This window comes from Marmota marmota, unplaced genomic scaffold (genome assembly GCF_001458135.2).
Source record: "Marmota marmota marmota unplaced genomic scaffold, marMar, whole genome shotgun sequence".
Lineage (NCBI taxonomy): Eukaryota > Metazoa > Chordata > Mammalia > Rodentia > Sciuridae > Marmota > Marmota marmota.
Genome location: NW_025999949.1, coordinates 15,213,793 through 15,234,141, shown reverse-complemented (window position 1 = coordinate 15,234,141; position 20,349 = coordinate 15,213,793). Strand labels below are relative to the sequence as shown.

General features: G+C 34.7%; 1 long non-coding RNA gene across 1 annotated transcript in view; it reads right to left on the bottom strand.

Moving 5' to 3' along the window:
- Nucleotides 1–7,874: 7,874 nt before the first annotated feature.
- Nucleotides 7,875–20,349, bottom strand: part of LOC125616521 — a 55,388-nt gene continuing 42,913 nt past the window's right edge. The window contains exon 3 of the long non-coding RNA XR_007347163.1: nucleotides 7,875–8,283. This is a non-coding gene — a long non-coding RNA (uncharacterized LOC125616521). The remainder of the gene's footprint in view (nucleotides 8,284–20,349) is intronic.

Below are 20,349 nucleotides of genomic sequence, written 5' to 3'. Positions count from 1 at the left end.
TCTTGTTTTGAAAGATGGAGAGAAGTTGGTTGACCCTCAGGAGATTCTAGAAATAAGAAGAGGTTCTTAGCATGCAAAGGACAACTGGCCTGCACTGAGAAAAGACCTAGAGTTGAATGGTGGAAGGACCTAGTAAAACTCCTTCCAGAATTTATTGCATTACATAGTTTGTATTCTCTTCACATTGCCTACAAAATGACTTATTAGGACCAAAAATCCAAACTGCTTTATAATATATGGCATATATACGTATGCCATACATTAAATGCAGAAGTCTATAATGGAAATTTAGTCAAGAAAGATTGTACTGTAGTTACTGAATATATTGCAATCATGTTGCTATAATTTGCTAATTTACTACTCAAAGTATGACTGAAGATATTATGTTTGAGTAATGAAGTGTTATGTGACTTGTGTGTTTTTAGAAATAGTTTTTCTCCCACCCAGTTAGATCATTTGGAGTATTCTAGCTAATGGCTGCCAAAAAGGGGTCATATGAGACTGTAGTCATTGAACTTAGCATCACAGGAGTCCATATATGTCTATGTTTCCAGCTGATGATTTTTCTCTCAAAAATTACAATTTTTATTGGTGCAAAAGACTAAAACTGGATTGCTTTCAATATTAATCTCATGGGCCATCTTGGTCAGATTTTACTGAAAAGGTTCTTACCTCTTTTCCCACCTCCCCACCTGATTATGAGATTTTCCCATACTATCCAGGGCATATCTCCATGGTAACCACTAACTTGACCATAAAGTCTTGAAGGACAGAGATAGCATTCTGTGTCACTTTGTAGGCCCACTGTCTAATACAGAACCTGTGGCTCAGAAGCCACACAAGGACTATTTATTGAAGGAATAATAAATATCTGCTTTAAAATATAGTCTTTTGATAAGTTGTATTCTTTTCAGGTATTCAGAAAACACTTATTGATGACTTGCAATATGTAAAACTATGGAGTTTTAGGTATCAAAGACAGAGCAGTAAAAAGTCCTGCCCTCCAAGAAATTTCACTCCAGTGAGATCAAATAATAAGATCATGAACAATTACATAAGTAAAAGAATTTCACAAAAAGGAGACAGAGCAAGAATGAGAGCTAAGTTCAGAATCCCAGGTAAAATCTAGAGGGATGAAAGAGGATAGGAATACTGTCTGTAAGCTTTTCATCACTGTGACCAAAATACCTGAGAAGAACAATTTATAGGAGGAAAAGTGTATTTGGGGCTCATGATTACAGAGGTTTAGTCCATGGTCAGCTGACTCCATCGCTTTGGGTCTAAGGTGAGGCAGAACATCATGGTGAAAGGTGTGACAGAAGAACCCCCACCCCTCGCCTCATGGAGGTTGGGAAGCAGAGACAAAAAAGGGTAGGGCCACAGGAGAGATGAACCCTTCCAGGCACATCCCCAGTGACCCACCTCCTCCAACCAGGTCTCAGTTATGACCCAGTTAGTCTTTTCAAATTTTCAACCCCTCAAATGGATTAATCCACTGGTAAGGTGATAGCCCTCATAATCTAATCATTTCACCTCTGAACTTTTCTGCATTAACAAGGCAGATCTGGGGGGACACAACACAACCAAACCATAATAGGAACTGAGCACAAAAATTAGAGAAAGGTTTCCCAGTAAGGCAGGTATAAATCCAGATGGATGCAGAGTAAAGACAGACTAAAGGAAAGGGCTTAAGCTGGGAGAGTCAATTATATTACATGCTGCAAGACAACATGTAAGAAAAGAACAGTCACCGATTTTATCAAAATATATGTCATTGATGACCATGATAATGTTGGCAAAGTGTTGAGGGGAAAAAAAAACCCTAGCAACTTAGTGTTAATTAAAGCGAAAAAGGAAAAGGAAAGAGAAGTAACAAATATTAAAAAAAAATTACATAGTAACTAAAGAGACCTTAAGTCAGGGGAAGGTTTTAGGCTTTTTTTTAAAAAGATATATTAAATTAAAGTATATTTTCATGCCAATTAGGATGAACCAGGTCAAAGAGAAACAATACTGGAGAAAAAAAAATGTATCATTGCAAGAAGTAGTTCCTTGGTAAGGTGAGATGAAAAACAAAATGTTTAACAGAAAAGAAGAAATGTCTTTGTTTTAATAAGAAAGTAGTGTATGGATTCAGATGCAAAAAAGAAAAAGAAAACCAAAACTGGTAGGGAAAGGAAGGTAGTTTCTGTCTGATTTTATCTATTTTCTTCTGTGAAGTACAAAATAAAGTCACGACCTAAGAGTGAATCAGGAATGGGGAATTGGAGACTTTGACAGGAAAGGAGAAAGAAGTAAGTATAGTTGCCCCAGATTGGAAAAACGAGGCTGGGTAAAGGAAGTTAAATGCAGTAAGATCTGTGGATAATGCAAAAATAGTGAAGCTAACCCATTCAGTACAGAGAATGATTTTTTCCCCTCAATATCTAGCATTTCTGGCAAAGGAATGAGAATATTGGGTAGTATGATTTAAGACATAATTAGAATTGGATTTTTTTTTCCAGGCAAGATGAGAGTGTTAGAAGGGAATTAAGGTTGTTTGATGCTGAATGGCAGAATTAAGACTGAAAGGAAATTTTGAGGACTCGTGAAATATCATGCAGGGTGAAAAAGTAGTAAAATTCTTGGGTTGTGAGTATTGATGAGGTCAAAGACTTGCTGGAGGAGAACTAGAGAAAATGTGATGGAAAGAGCAGTAATGTAGCCCAAAAGATAGGGTGCTGGATGGACTTAAGGAATTTTGATTTGCTCAATTTTCAGGAAAGCCACCACTTGAGCAGGTGGATGAGATGATTGGAGCTAAAACGTCACCAATTAAAGTGGTCAGAGAGATGGGTGGTTAGAAAGTGTGACTGTTGGAGTAGCAGTAGTGGTACTAGTGCTAGTGGTGCTAAGAGAGTAAACCAGCGAGGTACTGGTGAAATAGATCAATGCATGAGAATGGCAAGGCAGGGGTAAAGGGTAGGGAAGAGAATTCTGGGAGCAGCAAAGTGGCTGATGGAAGACTCCCATGAACATGAGGCCTTCAAGGATATAAGAAATGGAAGAAAACTCAAACTCCATTTAAGAGGTAGATAGGACAAATAACATCTTTAGTATTCAGTCATGTGTTAGTTAGTGCAAAAGGAGTGAAGGGACTGTTCGTGAACTAAGCAGAAGATTAAAGTGACTTGTTGATGAGGGACTGTGAGTTCCAGAGGGCCAAATGAGGAGCTCCAGGAAGGGGACAGAGGGGTCCCAATTAGCAGCCATACAGAGACATATGGTATGAGACATTTTTCTTGAATTTTCTTTAGAATTTAAGTTTGGCATTTTCAGATTCACATTGAATGAATGCACTGTAAATAGCACTTAGTAATATGTTTAAAATTATCATTTTTATTACAAAAATATTATGGTTATGATTTAAGAATTCAAATAGCATGGTAGGTGGTTAAGTTGAAATGTAAATATGTAAATACCCCTTTCATTCCAACTTACCCTCAGATATACTCCCTTGAAGTAGTAATTATTAGCAATTTCTTATGTATTGTTCCAGAAATAGTAAATTCAGAACAACAAATCCATAATGTCATGCACATTGTCCCTCACTTCTTTAATTTCTTTTATTTGATAAGATCCTAGATAACTTTCTCTAACATCAGGCAAGCATCTCCAGACCTTGTTCTTAAACAGGCTGCATAATATTCCAGTATGCAATACAAATACACTCTATGAAAAGGTATATTTAATCTTATGCTGAACAAAATTGTTCCTGAAGACTATAAGCATCAGGGCTAATCCTGATTATGGGTGTTTTAATCAAGTGTTTAAGCAAAGACTAGTAAGGATAACAAATAAATAAGCGAACAGATGGGAAGTACTGTCTTTCGGCAAGCATCTAACCTGTGTCGGGGACTTGCCAAGCTTCCCAGCCACTGTCAGACACTAAATGAGCAAAGGGTCAAAAGCCTTGGCCAGGAGCATGGGTACTGTCATTCTGAAGAAGGTGCTTGCACTGATGTTAATGAAACTATCTTTTCTGAATTAGCTAACACTGAGAATGATGAGTCATCTGTGAACTGTGATCATGCCTCCTGCCCTAGGAATCATGTACTATTATCCTCTCTCTTTGAAGAATTTCTATTTGTCTTATGTAGCTAAATATATTTACTTATCTAAGTATTCATTGCAGTGAAAAGCAATAATAAAAATGAAAACAGACATTTCATAGTGAAAGGCTCAGCATCTGGCACATTTTAGAACCAACATTTCTACAAATTAGTTTTTGTAGAAGCACTTCTCCATGTATAAAATAAATGCACTCCTAAAAAAACTGATTTTAAAGTAAACCTCTTTTTTTCCATTAAATTTATTACAAAATGGAAAATATGGTGCCTCTTAAAAATCCATATATCTACCAAATTTTTAAAAAAATCTTAGAAGCAAACAACTAATTTTTGGAGAAAAATGTAGACTATTTTGATAGGGTTTGCAACAAGTCCGATATATTTCAACTCTAGGATCTTTCTTCCATTTCCTTTTGGGTTCTCTTTGGTCTTTTTATCATTTCATAGGAATCCTTCTTTAGCTAGAAATCCTGAAACTCTATATCTATTGTATACGGATTGGCTTTGCCACTTCCTATAGCAGAATTTTTTCTTTGTATAATGGATTTTTTTTGACCAGCAGAGCATTTTATTTTTATTTTTAAATATTCTTCCATCTCCTTTGATCCCAACCAGACTATTCTCAGTAGATGACTTTGAGTAGGTCTCCTTACTGATTCCGTGGGAGGTCATGTGACCCTGCTCTTGCCAATCAGCACTCTGAGGCAACTATATTGCCTGAGAAGAGGGGATATTTTTTCTGTTGGTTTAATAATCAGCTCCTGTTAAAAGTGTATAAGTTCTCCTGGGAAGAGACCTTTCTCTTGTCTTGGAGGTATGGGGTGTTAGCTTGAAATCACTGGTGTCCTTTAGCCACCTGATAGCCAGTTCAACATGAAGTAAGGATAGGATGATGTCACTTGATCTGAATCCAATGACCCTCCTAAAAACTGCATTTGTACATTTTGTTGATTAATAAAGTTCTTTTTATCATCGCCAGAGTGGTTATTATATTTAAAGTCACTTGAAGGGGGTTTTCTGTCACTTGTAACTGAAGTATTCATAATGGTTGGAAAGACATGTGGGAAAATTCAGTCTGTCTTAGCACTGACCCACAACACTGAATGATAAACAAGAAACACAGAGAGGCAGACTGAAGCCAGCCCAGAAGGCTTCACAGGCCACATTAAGTATTTGGGATTCTACAGTTGGTGCAGGGGAATTTGTTGAAAAGTTGGAAATTAGGCAATGACGTTTTTGAGACTGAAGTGAGTGGGGAGAGATAAGTGGGCTACAGGGAGACCAACAAGGAGATTCTAAATAATCGATGTGACAGAAGACAAAGGCCTGAACCAAATGGTAGCAGTGCAGATGGAGAAAAGTATATGGTTTTGAAATATTTTATAGAAAGATTTATAGACCATAAATCTCTAGCTCTAACATTGCACCAATTATTTGACTACACAGTACAATTGTTAATGTTAATTCAATATGCTTCCTTGATACTCTGAAATTTTTTCCCAGTTCAGTCTTTACGAGGCCTTGGACATATCACTCGAGTATCATGGATCATTCTATTTTCTCTCCCATTACCATTCCCCTGCCTCATCCCCACCCTAGCCTTCTTCTTTGAAGGAATGCAATAAAGAAAATAATAACCAATGAAATTTGCTCTCATTCTCCTAATAGTCAGCCAATATCATTCCTTAATTGCTGTAATGGGTCTCTTTTTCAACACTGTGTTTAAAGTGATAAGTTAATCCAGCTGCCTACATGACATGAAGGGAGACATAAAAGTTACTGCTTTGGGTGCTGCTTTGGGCAGCACTCTTTCATTTTTCTTTGCTGTCTCCCTATCTGTCGGAAAGAGGAAAAATATCTTTCACTGCTCACTGATCCCTTGCTCTGTCATACACAACCAACCAAGAAATAATATTTTTTCTAGGTAATGTACTTTCATGTTTGATTTGATGGAATTTCATGAAGTCCTGACACGGTTTTGAAGTTGTCTTTAAAGATCTGGTGGATTTTGCATTTACTAAACTCTGCCTTCCAAAACCACATTCTTTCAAAATCCTGAAAAAAATCTGCAATAGCATTTATCACTTTACTCTTCCTGAACCTACGCAGGCCAAGAGAGCAAATGTGAGCAGCCTGGTAAATTGTAATGTGTGGGAATATACAGATTTGCCTCACTTTACAGAAAGATGTGTTCCTGAAAAGTTAATCGGTTTTAAAATAAACCCAAACCTATTTTTAAAACTCTGGGAAGTGAAGTATTTAAAGGAACTCAGCAGTTAATCTTTTTTTTTTTTTTTTTGTACAAAACTGTATCCTTTTGTAATGCAAATACTCATGAGTGAATTTATCTAAAAGATTTGTATCTGGTTTTCATGAATGACACATTTATATTATTGCTTTTTAATGACCACTAATTACAACGACAAGAATCTTTCTCAATTGGGCATACAAACTCAGTACCAAGGTATAACATTTAATTTCCAAGAATGGAAGATTTCACATATATTAACTTTCTAAAAGAACATCTCCACTCTAAATTATGTATGATGCTTATAATGTCACCATTTTTAAGAATAAATAGGTAATTAGGGTGTGTTTACAGGACTATCGTCAAACACGATCATTGTTTTTCACTATGTTCTCTTCATTAGGGTATTAGTACCCTTAAACAAATGAAACAATGTTTTAAATTGAGATTTATGTTTTTTTTTTTAATTACACATGTCCTATATTCAAAAGCAGGATTCAGAACTCTTGACAACTATCCATGTATGTATACCCAGAATTAAGGTGTCTTGTCACTATATAGATAGCAAACGTCTAGAAAGAAAAGAATGGACATATGGGGAATAAAAATGTCTTAAGCGGTTATATTTTATAGGGATATGTTTGTCACAGCAAAGGATTTGAGGCTGTCAATGTGAGCAGGTGTCAGGAAGGGCAGTTGAGGACTCATTGGAGCCCCAGAGAAAGTTTATATTTTACTGTGCACAGAAAGTTCCTTCAAGCCAAGAATGAAGAGTGGTCCAGAGCAGAAAATGTGTGAGAAGGGAAAACAATGTGAATACTTTGGGAATACTTAGATAATTAAGAACTTAGGTAACGTGAGTCAAGAAAAGTCAGTGAAGGGTTCTAGAAGGGCCATCACGAGCATGGTGCTGCCATCATAAATATGCTCAAGCTTTATACAATGGTATGGGGTAGGGATCCAGGAGCTAATGCGAAACTTCAAAATATCAAAGAGGTGATTATTTAAGATAATACTTCCAAATAATGGTTTCCTTCAAAAGTGAAATTTCAGAATCTTTGACTAGAACTAATATAATAAGAAAAAATTTAAACGACAATAAACATCATTCTGGTGATGCATAACTACTTCCTGGGTCTACTGATGAGGGGTCTAGTACTTGTGGGGCTGGCAGAGTTCAAGCATCCTCATCTTGATTCTCCCACATCTTCTGATACCTACGTGTCTCCTCTGTGCTGCTGTTTGTTGCCCAAGAAGCAATGCCCTTTCTCCCACCAAGTGTTTCCTAACCTCTCTGACTCAGTTCTCTTCACCTCACTGAGTCTATATAAGTCTCAGGGGAATTTAACATTTCATCAGTTGTTTTTAAAATAGCAGTGAGTCTGTGTTTACAAAAGCCATTTTAGACATATTTGCAATGTCTTGTCCCAGTTTATTTAATACATACACCCCCGAAAATGCCAGTTATCTATAAAATGTTTCTGTTGATTCCATACCCCAAATCTTTACTCCACATAAGCTTTTAAAGTTTTCTTTTATTCTTTTACCATATTCTTCAAGAGCTTAAAAAGCCATTCAATGCATAGTATTTTTTTTTAGCAGACACTGCTAATACAATCAATTGGGCACTGGTATAAAAACATAAATATAGCACAGTTCTTGCAGCAAAAGGTTATGTACCAGGAGGAAAAATAAGATGTCAGAATGAGCTAACAGAAACAATATAGACAATACAATAATGGAAGCCTCTGATGGCAGAGACAGCAGGGTGTAGATGGTGCTCCAGATCCGTGGACCTAGCCCTCTTCTGTGGACACTGTTTTGAGTTGAGAAGGCTACAGTGTATATCATTGCCTGCTAAGTGACAATGGTGTCCAGTCATTTATTGGGCTTTTCACTTCCATCTGAGGCCAAATGAAATAAAACCTGGAAAGAAAGAGAACGAGTGAATTTAACAGGTGAACCTAATAGAAAACTTCCCTTTTGCTATTCTCATTTTTTGCTCGTCCCTTCAATACTCACGTGGTATTATATGCAGATATCGTGGCCCTCAATGACTTATTAGATGTAGTAAGCAGTGTCTGGTATTTTCTCTTAAAGGGACCATATAGAAATATTAAAACAGTCATTAAACAATGAACTTGGGCAGGAATAAAGTTCATATTATAATGAGGAAAAAAATCAAGACAAGAAATCATACTTAGTATATATATTTTTCTTACCTATATCTGTTTATACTATTTTATAAATGCTTCAAATGACTTCTGGAATTTCATAAGCAGAGAATATTATCTGTATGGTGAAACTGATGTGATTTTGGAATAGATATATTTAAATTGATTTCATGTTTGATTGTGATAGGGAAATTGTCAATGATGAGATTTTAGTAGGCACAAAGCCAATCACTTAAATTATGCATGTAAATTGAGAATCTGGTTTATACACATACAACGAATAAATGTAGATGATTTTCATATTACTGGATTTAGTGATCTAAAACTCTAGTAAATTAAATACAATTAAGTATAGACTATCTATTTAAAAATCACCCTGAGAGGAGTAAAAAGTCTCTTCATTGTTAACTAGTAACAGAAACTTCAGTGAGATTGAGAACTTTCATGTTATGTAAACACTAGGAAAACTTTTAATCATCTTAAAATGCATAACCAGATCATTATAGTTCATCACATGTCCTGATGTGATGGGACATGTTTTGTGTATTCTTCTACCTTCATCTCTATTACACACATTATCTTGGATATTTAATTTTTTTTTCAATAGTGTGTACTAACTGCCTTGACAGCACACATGACAGCAAATTGAGCTGGTGATAATTTTGTATACAGTTTCACTTGTTCCAGAATAATCCACTTCCTTGATTTGTTAAAGCCCTGATGCCATGACCCTTCCAGATTCTAGTCTCAGATTTACTAGCCATATAAAAAGATGGTGTTCCCCGGGTGGAAGGTTACCCTAAAGGATGTCTGGCACCCCTTCCCGTGGAATGCTATAATGTTAACTAACACTTTCCTCAGAGGGAAAGCAACTCGAAAGTAAACAGTCATCTACCTCTCCCAGACATCTGACACATGACATACAAAGTGCCTTCAGTCCTGGAGGCTATTTAGTCAGCCCCGATCTTGAAAGTGTATAGCATAATGATTTAAAAGAGCCATCCAACAAGGGCATGGACAGGCCTCCACCTTCACTTGGCTCCATTACAAAGAAACTGCTCAGAACATCTAAGCAGCTCTGCTTTATATACAGAAAAGACAAATTTTTCAAACAAGAAAAAAAGATCTACTAGAAGAGAAGACATTATGGTCAGGCTGGCTGTGTAACACAATGTTTCACCTACATTGGCACATTGGTTCCATCTCTCTGGTTGTAAGTGCCTGTGATCGGCAGCCATAGCTCTGCTTATTGTGTGTATAATGCAGCACTTGTCTTTTCTGGGGAACAGCCCTGGCTTTTTAAAATTGTTTTCTTCGAAAAGCTCTCTCGGGCCCAAGTAGCTACAGATCATGTGTGTGAGAGAGATTATCTTCACTGGTGTGAGAGAAGGTACTCTTTGCTTAAAACTTTCAGAGATGCTGGGCCTATCTATTTTTCTTAGATTTGTGATATTTTGAAAACTAACATGGGGGCGGGGAGGGGGACAGAAAGCAGCAAAAGATGATCCAAATAAGAGAATGCTTCCCGAGACAGGTGAAATTTTGAGTGAAATTTTGAAGGACAAATGAAGGTCAGTAATACAAAGAAAAGGAAAGGAATTTTGAGAAGCAGGAAAACATGCCAAGGGAGAGAGGAGAAAGAACATAAGGCATGCAAGCAGGCTCCAGCAATTCCAGATATCCAGAAGGAAATGCCCCATTGGTGAACGGCAGGAGATGAGAAGAAAACAAAACTTTTGATATATTTCTGCTATAGAGCTACTGTAAAAAACCCAAATGGGACCATTGACAACATGCAGAAATGGAAGTGATTTCTAATCCACTTACATGTGTTATCTCTAAATTATACCTTCCATAGCAGGTTATACCATAGGAAACCATATGACTAGCTGAGGGTTTTCAACCTTGATGTGCATCAGAGTTATCTGGGAAACAAAATACATATCTCCTAAGACTCAAACCTAAGTGAATTTTTTTTTAAATACTGGGGATTGAACCCAGGAGTGTTTTATCACTAAGTTACATGCCCAGTCCTTTTTATTTTTCATTTTGAGACAGGGTCTTGCAAAGTTGCAGAGCTGGCCTCACACTGATGATTGAGTCTCCTGCCTTGGTCTCCAGAGTAATGGGGATTACAGGCATGGATCCCTGCATCCAGTGAAATAAAATATTTTTTTTGGCAGAGACACATCTTAGATATTTATCTAATGTGAATACATAAATATATTTATGTGTTATGCTTATGTCTTTCATTGAAAATTCACTGTTCTAGATACAATTTCATTATCACAAAGCTCTTTCATACCTTCTAAGGTGTGACAAATAATCTGATAAACAAATATGTTCAAATGCGTTAGAGATAGAAAGTTTTGTTGAATGTACATTTTATTTATGGATACGTTTTGCAAACAATGTCTCTACCATTGTTGACTGACTGGAAAAAGTGACTAATGTTAACACTTTGGGTGAAATACAAAGCTTGATGTTACAACACTCAGTGGAGCACATATCTGGGAACAGATCATGTGCTTGAGTTACCCCTTGAATTTTTCCATGTAAGATTCTACCCATTGTACCTGTTCATCCAGCAAGTTCTCTTTGACATTTCAAACTTTCCCTAAAGACAATCTTTTCCCTGAGTGGGGAGATCAATGGAGAAATTGAATGTGCTGAAGAAAAGTTCACAAAAATTCCTTCCTCAGTCCATCTGCCTTGAATTACATCAAAGGTCTCTGTGCATGGCTGGACATTTATCTTCCACCATTGGTTGAACCATCTTTCTCTCTTTCTTCTCTCTCTCTCCCTCTCTGTGGTATTGGGAATTGAATCCAATGATGCTTTACCACTGATCTACATCCCCAGGAGTTTTTATTTTTTATTTTGAGAGAGGGTCTTGCTAAGTTGCCAAGACTGGTCTAGAACTTGCAACCCTCTTGCCTCAGTCTCTGGAGTGACCAGGATTATAGGTACACACCACCATGCTAGCATTGTTAATCAGTCTTTTTAAAGGCTTTGTCGTAACCATCATGGGTTCTCAGCAAATGCATGTTGCCAAACGGATGACAAAAATTCAACCAATGCCTGCAGACAGAATGAAGTGAGATTCTCCTGTGGTTGGATTTATTCATGTCAATGTTTTATTTCATCTTGTTTCATCAATGGCAGAGACTCTATCTCACTCAATTTTGCATTTTTAGGGCCTATGGCAGTACTCAATTCTTAATACATATTAAATAATCGTGAGTTCAATGATTTTGAATAATTTCAAAATCTCAGAAAAATAAAAACAAAAGAATAAGAATTAAAAAAACATAAAAGAATAAAAATAAAAAAACATAAAAGAATAAAAATAAATAAATTTGAGTTATGGGAAATGTTAGTTAACCTGGTTTTCAAAAAAGGGGGATAATGGGATTCCAGGAATAAGGTAGTTTTACCTTTCCTATTACAGTTTGTGAGGCAGTTTCACTTGTGTTACCCAACATAATCAGATAAGGAAAGTTGTACAGGACACAGAATTAATATGTAGGAAAACTGAAAATGGACCTAAGAGTCAAGATTCTGATGTAGTAACTATGAAATATGAATTTTGTTATTCTTCCTTTGAAATAAGAACTCTATTTACTCTCATTGGCCAACATAATTCTGTGACAGTGAAGCTACATCATTTCCAAGGCTGGAATCAAAGTAGGCTTTCAGTTTTCCATGTGGGTCTATTGGAGTGGTTTTTCTTGGGGCCCTCCTCCTTGAAGCCAGATAGGAGGCCATGAGAAGATGGAGACATTTTGAGGCCCCAGCAGAGCTCTTGTCAGTCACAGCTATATTCACCTCTAGCCACATGAGTAAGCCATCATGGCCATCAGCCCAATCTACCTTTCTTCAGATGACTGGAGCTCTAGCCAATAACACCTGACAGAAAGACAGGAAACTCCATAAGAATCACCCTCCTGCCCCCAGTTGTTCCTACTAGTAATATTACTGTGGCAAGTAGTATTAAATTATTGTTTTAAGCTAATACGTTTTGGGTGCTTATACAATTCAGATAGCCAGCATGGAATTTGTTATCAGAAATGAGGAACCATCATAAAAATAAGATAAAACACATGGAACTGGCTTGGGAATCAGGCAACACATGACAACAGATGATATTCATCCAGTTGATATTATTTGATGGGCTTGGATTTTAGAAGGATAGAAAATAAACCATTACTGGGATCCGTAGAAAAGATAAACTTCACTATGTTATCGTAGAAAGTTTAATGAACATGTGTCCAGCCTCCCAAAAATGAGTGTCATGAAGTAAGAGACTCACTGTGGAGATTTCAGGCAAAATATTGACTGTACCAACTGATTTCTTTTAGCCATATATGATAAGGGATGAGGGGTGCTTCCAGTTACAAAGGAACTTAGTTTTTAAGCCGAATTTGGAAGAAATATAAAGGATACAGAACTTCCTATGCTCAGAAATAAAACTGTTTCTAATTGCTAGCCTTTACAGATGGCAAAGGCTCTCAAAGTATAAAAGGGCCTCAAGGTAAAGATAATCTCAAAGGTGAAGAGGTAAAACCTTTGGCTAAAATTCAGAAAGATTTAAGGGTGTAGTAGTTAACTCTCTCAAGTAGACAAAAATCTTCTAATAATCATATCATTGGATGGCATCCTCACTCTCAAACATAATTTCAAAAGGAGACTTTCATGAAGAAATCTCTAGCTGTACTTTTTGTCTGATGAAATGAACTGAAATAAAATTCATAAGAAACCCATGAAGTCTCACAAAAAAAAAATCTATTGGCAACATCAAAATCAGTTTGGAGGGCTGGGGTTATGGTGCAGTGGTAAAGCGCTCACCTAGCACATGTGGGGCACTGGGTTCTATCCTCAGCACCACATAAAGATAAATAAAGGTATTGTGTTCATCCACAAATAAAAAATATTTTTTAAAAAATTCAGTTTGGAATTTTAAAAGAGAAAGACAATTCACCAGGAGGCAGACTGAATGGTGTTCAGCAGCAAATACAGTTCTTTTTTTCTTTTCTTTTTTTTTTTTTTATCAGAAAGAAAAGATGACTCAGAGAACAGAGCCAGCTGTCTAGAGGGCACAGTAAAAAGCCCAGAGGTGAATCCACATGATATAGAAAACAACTCAGGACGCAAAACTGAGCATTGATTAAAGTAATGGTTATGTGCAAAAGTGAACATTCAAATTGCCTTATATAGTAACTCCTAAGTGACATCATATCTTAACCCCCCAATTAAATGAATATATTGATAGCCATTAATCAATGTTCAGAGAGAAATGATTTGTCTCTTTAGGTCACAGATACTCAGATCAAGAGAAATCACACGGAAAATGCTGCATGCCAGAAATCTTATACATACTCAAATCTAATTTATATTTAAAAATCCTGGGGGGCTAGAGTTCTGGTTCAGTGGTAGAGTGCTTGCCTAGCACACGTGAGGCACTGGTTTAATCCTTAGCACCACATAAAAATAAATAAATAAATAAAATAAAGGTATTATGTCATCTATAATAATAATAATAATAGCAATAATAATAATAGTAAAATCCTGGACCTGGAATCACAAACTTTCATTAATAATGGATAAGAGGTTTAGAGACTTTTCAAAGGGTGATTATACATAATTTGTAGCCAAATGAAAGTTATGATAGCAAATTCTTTGCTACTTTTCCTAGTGTGATGTGAAATCTAATTTCTTTCCCTTTGAATGAGCAGGCCCTCTGTCTTGATTTGACCAAGAGAATACAGTGGAAATGATGCTACGAAACTTCAAAAACTAAGTCATAAAAAGCCATACAGTTTTCTGTTTGGACATTTTAGAATGTTTGCTCTTGTAAAGCTCCTCCTCAGAACTCAGGTGCCACACTTTGAGATGTGTAGCCTCTTTGTGAGCTACTTGTAGACATTCTGGTTGACATTCCCAGTCAAGCTCACAGCCAACAGAACTTATGCTAACCATGCAAATCAGTCATTTTAGAACCCCAGACAAATGGTATCACCAGACATCTACAGCCTGAGTCAACATTTGACCATAACCATATGAGAGATCAAACATCATAACCAACCACTTGTACTAAACTAATCCAAATTACTGTGAAAGATAATAATGATTTGTTATTTTAAATAACTAAATATTGAAATGTCATTTTATGTAGTAATTGCCCATTTAAACACCATCACTTTGGTCCTACTTCATCACACTCAAAGATATTTCAAATTATCTTAAGGCAGTGATTTTGAATTTTTCACACTTGCAGAAGAATTCCCATGCTATAAGCCACCAATGTTAAATAGATTCATAACAGCATGGATAAGAGGTTCACAATCTTAAATATTTTCTCACATGTTTACTAAATTCAATGAAATTATCCAGAGAAAATGTTCCTGTAATCAAAAAGTTTGGCAAATACTACAAATTGTATGGCCATTTAGGAAACTTACAATGTAATTTATTATTTACCAAACACTTTTGGCCGCAGGACACTCTATTTTTTTCATGATTTTTATAGGTCTTCCACATAATTATACTTCAAGAAGTAAGCTAGGGAGTTTTTCTGCTATTCTACAGGAATAGTTCATTATTAATTAATTAAGTTTTTATACAAAGCTTTTTTTAGTGTAAATGATATAATGTAGTTGGGGCTATAAAGATTAATTTTTTAATGTTCTTCATGGATATCAATAATGAATGTAACAGAAAAAAACATTTAAACATATAATTTTGAAATTGTTAAAAAAGTTATGATAGAATATCTAGTTATGAAGTTCATTAATATCAGACATGGTGCACATGCCTATAATCTCAACTACTCAGGAGAGTGAGGCAGGAAGATTGCAAGTTTGAGGCCAGCCTGGATACCTTAGTAAGATCCTGTCAAAAAGCACATTAATAATAATGAAAGAAAATACACGTTCTGCTTGTCAGTAGTGTTCATCAACAATGAAACTTGAGCAAGGTTAAGTATTTGACAGAAATTAAAAGGTGGAGGGTAAATATAGGAAAATATATTTTCTTAAGTTCAGAGATTGAAAAGTCAGACTGAATAGTATGGCATAGTTAATTAGCACTGCTGCTGAATATTACTGCTATTTTAATTGATGAATTAAAAAGTACTCAGAATAGACTGTAGAAAATCATATCTTTCAAAGTCCATGGATGTGCTTCAGTTGCATATTATAATCAACTTGCTGAAAACCAGAGATAAAGAGAAAAATTTTACAGTAGCTGAAGAAAAGAAAGAAAATGGTAAGAACTACAGCAGACATCTTATTAGAAACAATGTAAAGCATTGGACAATGGACATTCATAAAATATGAAAGAAACAGGGAAAAGATCAACCATCAAGTCTGAACCCTGAGGAAATATTTCTAAAAAACAAAGGTCAAATACAGATATTTTCAGACTTTTTTTAGCACATATCTATATAGCACCAACACAACCAGAAATATAAAGGGAAAACACCAAAGGAAAATTTATATGTACAAAAAAACAAAACCACCAAAATGTCCCTTTGGAAATGGTTAATGTGTAGGGAAATGTTTTTCTTATGTTTTAAGATTACTATAAAACAATTTGGTGCTAGAAAAATTAAGAAAATATATTATAGAGTTTATAACAATATGAAATTATGACATATGACAGCAATAGCACAAAAGCCAAGATGGAAAAAAATGAATACTGGTGAATTGGTCTTATACAACATGTAAAGCAGTATAATATGATTTGAAGATAGACTTTGAAAAGCTTTGAATAGTATACAATCTAGAACAGCCACTAAAAGCTAAGCACAAAAAATCAATCAATCAAAAAGGATGTGAAGGAAAATCATGGAAACACAGACCAAGAATGTAAACTAAAAGGAAAGTTACCACAGAAAATAAAAGGAGTAGAAAGTACAGAAAAGAAAAAAATAAAGTGACAGGAAAATATGAGACCTAAATTTACACTTACAAATAATCCAACTGTACCTAAGGGATCCTAAAAATCAACATTAAAAGACAGAGATATAAAAGCAATAGATATTGCACTGGTATTAGAATTTACTAAATATTGTAAATGATTTATAGCGATAAATCCAGCAACATAGATGAAAATGATACACTATTTGAAATACACAAATTACTACAAAGTTCACTGGAGAAAAAAAATAGCCCAAGTGTTCCATTTCTATTAAAAAATCAAAATTTAGAGATAAAACAATCAAAGAAAGAAACCTCCAGATTGAGATTATTTTCCTGGTGTGTTATAATACCAGTTTAACACTAACTCTCTCAAGAAATAGTAATGAGTAAGAACACTTTTATACTATTTGTATGAGATTAACATTACCCTAACATAAATAGTAGGGAGAGGGCAATTATGAAACAAGATTGTAGACTAATAACCAACATAAATATCCTTATCAGCATCTTAGCAAAATGAATCTGGCAATACATAAAATGATTAATACAGCAAAACCAAAATGGCTTATTCCAAGGAAGGCAGGCTGGTTTAATTTTAGAAAAGTAATCAATGAAATTCATCATATAAACTAAATATATATGATTATATCAGTTGATGAAAATCTGTTCAAAAAATTAAAAGTTGAATTTTCATATTTTCCTACTTAAAAATTTAATACCAATCTATAGTTCTAAAAGTAGTGATTCAATGGATTAAATGTAGATACAATATGGATAAGACCACTCAATAGGAAATAATAATCTTTTTAGCAAATGCATTGGAACAACTGGAAAGCCAAAGATAAACAATGAACTTAGATCTCCACCTCACAATACATTTAAGAAAAATAACTTAAAGAGGATCAAATATCTAAATGTAATGCTTAAGTTAAAAATAGAAAAAAATAAGAGTAATTCTTCATATTTCCTGATTTTGACAATGGATTCTTAGATAAGATACCAAAAGTACAAGTATGAGAAACAAAAGAAAAAAGTAATTGAATTTCATGAAAATTATAAACTTCAAGCATCAAAGGACACAATCAAGAAAGAGATATGATGACACAGAAAATGAAAAAAAAAAACCTGAAAATTGAACATGACTAAGGACATACTATCCAAAATGTACAAGGAACTTACAATTGAACAAATCTATAAAATATAAAGTCTATTAAAACCGTATAACTCTATTAAAGAATGAGCAAAGGAGTTTTATAGATACTTTTTCTGTGAAAAAAAAATACTCAGTGTATGAATAAAATACTCAGTGTTTGAAAAATGCAGATTTAGCCCACAATGATATAAAACTTCACAGCTACTAGGATGATTGTAATAAAGGAAAATAAAAAATAATAAATTTTGTCAAAGATGTAGAGAAACTGAAATCCTTCTACATTGCCAGTATTAATGTAAAATTTACATAATTTTATATAAAATTAATATAAAATTTTTCCAGCTGCTGTGGAAAAAAAGTTTGGCAATTCCTAAAAATTTATAGAATTACTATACATCTTAGCCACTTTGGGCTGCTGAAACAAAGCCATAGACTTAGTAGCTTCAGCAATGAATGTTTCCAAGGAAGCCCCAAACAAAGACTGCCAGCACTAGGATGACTAAAATCTTGCTGAGGGTGTTCTTCCTACTTTGCAGATGGTCATTTTCCAAATGTGTTCTCTTATGGTTGGGGTAGGGGAAGAAGAAGGTGGGAAGCAAGCTCTTCTTATGAGGATACTAACCCCATCAACAGGGCTTCATTCTCATAATTTAATTGTTTCCCAAAGATTCCCTTCTCCATCATGCTCAGATTTAGAGTTTCAACACATAAATTTTGGAGGGTGCACAAATATGTAGTAAAAAATATTTGACCCACCATATCTGTTCTAGTTATGGCCAAAATATTTGAAAGCAGGTATTCAAATATTGAAATATTTATAACAGTGATATTCGCAATAACCAAAAGATGGAGCAGCTCTGTTCATAATGGTCACAAAACGAAAATAATCAAAATATCCATCAAATGACAAATGGATGAAGAAAATATGGTATGTGTATACAAGGGACTATTATTCAGCCATAAGAAGCAATGAAATTCTTTCACATGATACAATATGAATGAACCTCAAAAATGTTAGGTTAACTGAAAGATCCAGACACAATAGATCATGTCTCCAGTGATTTTTACATATAAAGAATTTTCAAGAGGTATATCCATAGTGACTAAAAGCAGGCTAGTCATTGCTAGGGAATGGCAGCAGGTGGAAATGGAAAGAGACTACTTGATGATTGTAGGACTTCCTTTTATTGTTAAAAAACAAAACAAAACAAAAAACAGGGAACTAGACATAGGTAAAAAAAAAATCACACAACATTGTGAAAGCATTAAATTCCAGTGAAGAATACACCTTAAAATAGTGTATATTATATTGAATGAATTTAACCTCAATTTAAAAAAATAATTGATTTCTACAAATTAACAACAAACTATTTAAAGTTAAAATTTTAACAGATAGTATTTACAATAATATAATACTATTAGGAACATGCATTATAAAAGACAAATTAAACAAAATATAGTCAGCCTTGTAAAAACTAGAAAATAATGTTGGAAAAAAAGCTTTAAAAAATCAAAATAAATAGACTTACATTATATTAATATATAAGAAGAAACAACATTATAAAAGTGATGTTTTTAATCTCATAACAGAGTTTCACTTTTTGTTGGTGGCATAAGGAGCTCTGATGACCTGTTCCTCATTGTAAGTTATAACTTATAGAAATTATGCAAAGTAACCATTTAGAAACTCTGGAAATTGCTTTAAGGGAACACATAAAATGAAAAAGAAAAAAAAAACATTCACTCAAGAAAAAATAATATATTAAAATTCAGTAATATAAAGCAATTTTTTGGCAACCAAACCATGACCTACTCCCTTCCTTCCTTCTCCCCACTCCATGTGATAGAAACTCAACTCTAAACAAGCGTAACAAAGATAAAAGTCCTAGTTGAAGGCATTGGTATCTCCTTCCAGGCTACCAGCATTACTCAAGTCCCAGCTTTATAAAAGCAACATGTTACACCACAAGTCAACTATTTTATCAGAGAGAACTAGAGAGAGAGAGCTAATAAGGTTCTCTTTGTATTGGAACAACCCTCCAAGACCAGCCTCAAAAATTACCCCTGCAAAGGGACTCATATATGTAATAGAATGAGACGATGAAACAATATTTTGCCTCAGGGAAGGTTGAATACAGTAAGTCAAATAGCCAGCAATTAGTGGAAGCAAACAGCTGCTTATAATTCTAAGAGAGTGATACAACCTGACAGATCAAATCAGATAGTTAAAATAGCCCTGTTAAAATACCTGTCAACTATGTGACTGTGCTCCTGACAGAACTATTTTCTCTGAGAAAAGACAGTATAGTATTCATACACTGGGGGAGACAGACTTAAACAGTCTGGTCAGTCACTTAACAAATAAGCAAGCAAACTAAAATAATATCTAGAAATGGAAAGATCAGTATCCAGATTTCCTCCAAGATATGATTTTAAAAATCAAATTTTCAAGAAAAAATTATGAGGCATGCAAAATAAAACACAAACAAAAAAAAAACAGGAAAATGTCACCATATACAGCAAAATGAAGTCAATAACCTAATAATAACCCATGAGAAAGCTCAACTGTTGGATTTAAAAACAAACACTTCTAAGCAGACATTATAAATATATTCGAAGAACTAAGGGAAACTGTTCTTTTTTTTAATTTTTTATTGTTGGTTGTTCAAAACATTACAAATTTCTTGATATATCATATTTCACACTTTGATTCAAGTGGGTTATGAACTCCCATTTTTACCCC